Genomic DNA, 6,084 nt, shown 5'->3' with positions numbered 1-6,084 from the left:
GTACTATACTACAGTACTATACTAAACAGACCAGCTTGGTGCTCAGAGGACAGGAGGGGGTGATATTACAGTATAATACGGTACTATACTACAGTACTATACTAAACAGACCAGCTTGGTGGTCAGATAGGCTGGAATACTACACAAATGGTAACGTGTATATTTTAAAATTATAAACAATATTGAGAGCTAAGTATCCAGGTCTTGAGACTCGGTCTTCTCGACATGGCTGGGGTGAAACAGACCTTCCAGGCAGGGAGTGGCCTGTGAAGGAGCTGGGACCTGTGGGCCAGTAGACTGGCTGTGGCCTGTGTAAGATGGTTTATGGGGCCTGGGCTTGGAGATGGATTCAAGGGACACGAGGTCAATCTGAGCTCCTGGGGTTGAGGGACAGCGCGGGCGATGGGGGAGACCGGGTCCTGGTGTGAAATGGCTCCTCCAGGGTGAAGCAGAAGGGGTTCACCCCCTGCACCGAGTCCTGGAACAACAGCATATAAAATCATAGTATCTGGCTGGTATCCAGTAATTTGTATCAGGCAAAGTGCACCAGTGCTCCATAGTTCACAGCCTGACACAAATAAAAGAATATAAACATAACAATGAATAGAGATTAACACTATAGTAGAGTATCAAACCGTTAACTTCACTTGTACGGCCAAGGGTCTTTGGCCTTTGACGCTCAAAGAAGGTCCATTGATACACGGAGCTAGTGGCGACGACTACCTGATTGCGGCCAGAACCTCAAGCGACAGGCGATGCGCACACAGTAGGGTGGATGCAAACCATCAAAACAGATCCGAAGCTAAGATCGAAGGTCAGAAGAGTCCCACAGTGACTAGGCTGCACACCGCAGAAGGACCGGGCTGTAATGGTCCGATCCGACAAGCTGAGCAGCAGGGTCCGCCAAAGTTGGCGCAAAGCCCACCAGCAAGGGTCTGCAAAAGAAACATAGGGGAGTATGATGGGATAAGTGTAAATCTTCCCCAGACCAGAACTTCTTGTTGCTCTCGCCTCTTTCTCCTTTTCAGTTTCTCGAATTGTCTTTCTGTTCTGGAACTTTCTCACAATGTCGTGACACTCCAGTAGGACCCAGCTGGCTTCTTCTCTTCTTCGGTTTTCTCCTCCCAACAATGTTCTTGTCAGTGTAGAACACTGGGGAAGAAAGAGCACAGAGAGAGGGAGCACAGAGAGAGGGAGCACAGAGAGAGGGAGCACAGAGAGAGGGAGCACAGGAGAGAGGGAGCACAGAGCAGAGGGAGCACAGAGAGAGGGAGCACAGAGAGAGGGAGCACAGAGAGAGGGAGCACAGTAGAGAGGGAGCAACAGTAGAGAGGCGAGACACAGACGGAGAGAGGAGCACAAAGAGATGAGAAGGAGCGACAGGAAGAGGATGGTGAGGCACAAGAGAGGGGCCCAAGAGGAGTACGAGGGAGGCGATCACGAGTAGTGGAAGGAGTACGAGAGAGGGAGCACAGAGAGAGGGAAGCATAAATGACAATCTATGATCTATAGTTGTCAAGATCAAAACTTGAAAATTCAGTGAGTCAGTCTCTCACCCAGTGATTGTGACAGGTAGAGTACGGAGGTTTTCAAAGTCAGCCACACGTGTCCAGCCTTGGAGGTCCTCGCCTCAGAAGCACGTTTTCACCACCCGCTTCCTTCCCTGCGTTTCCTGGGAACAAAAGCAAGAATATCTGTAATGAGAACATTTTCCTAATTCACAACCAGCAATCCAGTTATGATCATGAACAATATTGTCCCGACATCGCAAGAATAGCGACCACTAAGCTGGAACGAGAACGCACGTACCTGGCCAAGAGTAGTACACTATAGAGCAGGAATAGGGTGAACTATTTGGAAACGAGGAAATGACAGCGGGATAGAGGTAAGTGTTTGCAATAGGTTACTTAGAAGGGGCTTGAATGTCTTGGTTACTGGTCATAGAGAGGTGCGTGACGCCTGTCTCCGTAAGAGGCCCCATGGCGGAAAACCATTGAGCGGACCAGAATTAACATAGAACACTCACCAGCAATTGAGCTGCTCCAGAGAGGCATGAACCAAGACTCAATCACACTTGCCAGAGAGGACAGGAGCGAAGCGAGTGTCATACAGATAATAACGAGGTACTATACTGACAATTACTAGAAAATAAACCACCAGCTTGGAGTTCACCGAAGAGAGGCTGGGACCGGACACAGAACCATCACAACAATACTGCAGAGAGGACAAAGAGGGGGGCGATGTTACAGTATAAACAGTACTAATACTACATTTACTATACTACACAGACCAGCTTGGTGTTCAGAGAGGCTGGGACCAACTCATCATACTGGCAGGAGGACAGGAAGGGGGCGATGTTACATATAACACAGTACTATACTACATTACTATACTAAACAGACAGCTGGTGTTCAGAGAGGCTGGGACAACTCATCATACTGCAGAGCGACAGGAGGGGGCGACGTTACAGATATACAGTACTATAACTACATTACTATACCTAAAACAGACCAGCTTGTGTTCAGAGAGGCTGGGATCAACTCATCATATCTGCAGAGAGGACAGGAGGGGGCGATGTTAAGTATAATACAGTACTATACTACTTACTATACTAACAGACCAGCTTGGTGTTCAAGAGAGGCTGGGACCAACTCAATCATAAATATCTGCAGAGAGGACAGGAGGGGGCGACCGGTTACAGTATAATACAGTACTATACTACATTACTAACTAAACAGAACCCAGCCTTGGTGTTCAGAGAGCTGGGACTAACTCATCATAACTGCAGAGAGGACAGAGGGGCGATGTTACAGTATATACAGTAACCATACTACATTAACTATACTAAACAGACCAGCTTGGGTTTCAGAGAGGTGGGACCAACTCACCATACTGGCAGAGAGGAGCAGGAGGGGGCGATGTTATCAGTATAATACAGTACTATACCTATCATTAACTATAGAGTCACTAAACAGACCAGCTGAGCTGGTTCCAGAGAGGCTGGGACCAACTCATCATACTGCAAAGAGAGGACAGGAGGGGGCGATGTTACAAGTATAATACAGTACTATCATACTACCATTACTATAAACTAACAGACCAAGCTTGGTGTTCAGAGAGGCTGGGACGCACTCACATAGACCTGCAGAGAGACAAGGAGGGGGGGCGATGTACAAGTATAATACAGATACTATAGGACTACATTACTAACTAACAGACCCAGCTTTGGTGTTCAGAGAGGCTGGGACCAACTCACCATACTAGCAGAGAGGGACAGGAGGGGGCGATGTTACAGTAATAATACAGGGTACTATAACACATACTATAACTAAAACAGACCAGCTTTGGTGTTCAGAGAGGCTGGACCAACTCATGCATGACTGCAGAGAGGACAGGAAGGGGGCGATGTTACAGTATATACAGTACTATCTACAGTTACTATACTAAACAGGAACAGCTTGGTGCTCAGAGGACAGGAGGGGTGAATATTACAGTATAGATCGGTCTATACTACAGAACTCATAAAACAGACCAGCTTGGTGCTCATGAGGACAGGCGCCAGGGGGAAATTAGTATCATACGGTACTATACTACAAGTACTATAAACTAAACAGATCCAGCTTGTGGTCAGAATAGGCTGGAATACTACACACATGGTAACGTGTAATTTTAAAAATTAATAAACAATATTGAGAAGCTAAGTATCCAGGCAACTATAACAAGGAAGCACCACCTGCAACACACGCAGACATGGTACAAACCGAACCAAGAGGAAACAGGTACAGCACGAACCAGAAGGAAACATGGTACAACCGAACCAGAGGAAACATGTACACCGAACCAGAGGAAATCATGGTAGCACCGAACCAAGAGGAAACATGGTACAGACCGAACCAAGAAGCAAACACATGGTACACCGAACCAGGAGCAACATGTTACAACCGAACCAGAGCACCAGGTCCACAATAAGACAACCGACCAGAGGAAACAGGTACAACATCGAACAGAGCAAACATGTTACACGAACCTAAGGAAACATGGTACAAACAACAACCGACCAGAGGAAAATGGTACCCCGACCAGAGGAAACATGGTACTGACAGAGCCCACCGACCAGAGGAACAGGTACAACGACGTGAATGCCGAATCCAGGAGCAAACATCGGGGTACACTGCGAACCAGAGGAAACAATTGGTCATAGGTCGTCGAGATGACACTAAGGGACCGCACCAGAACCAGAGGAGACATGGTACAGCCATGAAGACCGACAAGAAACATGGTACACGAGCTCTACAGAACACACACCACCACAAAGACTTGCACCCTGCACTGAGACCATGCAGGAAACATGGTACACATACGGCGTGAGGCCCGAACAGAGGAAAACATGGTACAACTACCGAACCAGAGCAAATAATGTACACCGAACCAGAGCAACATATGGAGTACAGACGCGAACCAGAGCAAATATGGTACAACCGAACCAGAGGGAAACGATGGTACAACCGAACCAGAGGAAACATGGTACAGCCGAACCAGAAGAAACATGTAAACCGAACTACGAAGGTCGACCGATTAACCGAACCAGAAGAAACTGGTAAACCGCACACAGAACAAACATGGTAAACTGAACTAGAAGTCGACCGATTAACGAACCAGAAAGAAACATGGTAAACTGAACTAGAAGTCGACCGATATTAACCGGCATGGCCGATTAATTAGGGCTGATTTCAAGTTTTCATAACAATCAATTTTTACACCTTTATTTAACTAGGTAAGTCCGTTAAGAACACATTCTTATTTTCCAATGACGCCCCTAATGAACGGGGGTATACCGCTTGTTCAAGGGAACAGAACGACAGACTTTTACCTTGTCAGCTCGGGATTCATTCGCAACCTTACGGTTAAACTAGTCCAACGCCTCTAACCACTGCCTCACGAGGAGCCTGCTGTTCCGAATGCAGTAAGAAGCCAAAGGTAAGTTGCTAGTGTAAGCATTAACGATATCTTATAAAACAATCATAATCACTAGTTACACTACACATGGTTGATGAATATTCTAGTTTCATCTAGCGTTTCCTGCGTTGCATATAATCGATGCGTGCGCATTCGCGAAAAAGGAACTGTCGTTGCTCCAATGTGTACTACCATAACATCAAGCCTTTCTTAAAATCAATACTCAGAAGTAATATATAATTTAAACCTGTATATTAAGCTTAAAGAAATCATGTTAGCAGGCAATATTAACCAGGTGAAAATTGGTGTCACTTCTACTGCGTTCATTGCACGCAGAGTCAGGGTATATGCAACAGTTTTGGGCCCGCCTGGCTCGTTGCGAACTCATTTGCCAGAAATTTTACGTAATTATGACATAACAATTGAAGGTTGTGCAATGTTAACAGGATCTATTAGACTTATGGATGCCATCCGTTATAAAATACGGAACGGTTCCGTGTTTGAGAGATATTCTCGGATTGACCGTATTAATGACCTACGGCTCGTATTCCTGTGTGTTATGTTATAACTAAGTCTATGATTTGATAAGGCAGTCTGACTGAGCATGGTGGGCACCAGCAGCTCGTAAGCATTCATCAAACAGCACTTACTGCGTTTTGCAGCACGCTCTTCGCTGTGCTTCAAGCATTGCGCTGTTTATGACTTCAAGCCTATCAACTCCGAGTTAGGCTGGTGATACCGATGTGAAATGGCTAGCTAGTTAGCGGGGTGCGCGCTAATAGCGTTTCAAAACGTCACTCGCTCTGACGTCACTCGCTTGGAGTAGTTGTTCCCTTGCTTCTGCATGGGTAACGCTGCTTCGAGGGTGCTGTTGTCGATGTGTTCCTGGTTCGAGCCCAGGTAGGAGCGAGGAGAGGGACGGAAGCTTAACTGTTACACTGGCAATACTAAAGTGCCTATAAGAAGATCCAATAGTCAAAGGATATTGAAATCAAATCGTAGAGAGAAAATAGTCCTATAATTCCTATAATAACTACAAACTCTAAAAACTTCTGACCTGGAATATTGAAGACCTATGTTAAAAGGAACCACAGCTTTCATATGTTTCTCATGTTCTGAGCAAGGAAC

At 46.1% G+C, this 6,084-nt stretch overlaps 1 protein-coding gene across 1 annotated transcript in view; it reads right to left on the bottom strand.

Annotated features, from left to right (window-relative positions):
* LOC112074058 (ubinuclein-1-like) overlaps positions 1-6,084 on the bottom strand; it is a 16,542-nt gene that overhangs the window by 8,263 nt on the left and 2,195 nt on the right. The window lies entirely within an intron of this gene.

The sequence above is a fragment of the Salvelinus sp. IW2-2015 genome, unplaced genomic scaffold, assembly GCF_002910315.2.
Source record: "Salvelinus sp. IW2-2015 unplaced genomic scaffold, ASM291031v2 Un_scaffold2476, whole genome shotgun sequence".
NCBI classification, from domain to species: domain Eukaryota; kingdom Metazoa; phylum Chordata; class Actinopteri; order Salmoniformes; family Salmonidae; genus Salvelinus; species Salvelinus sp. IW2-2015.
Note: the sequence above shows the minus strand (reverse complement) of the source record. Positions and strands in the feature narration are given on the sequence as shown.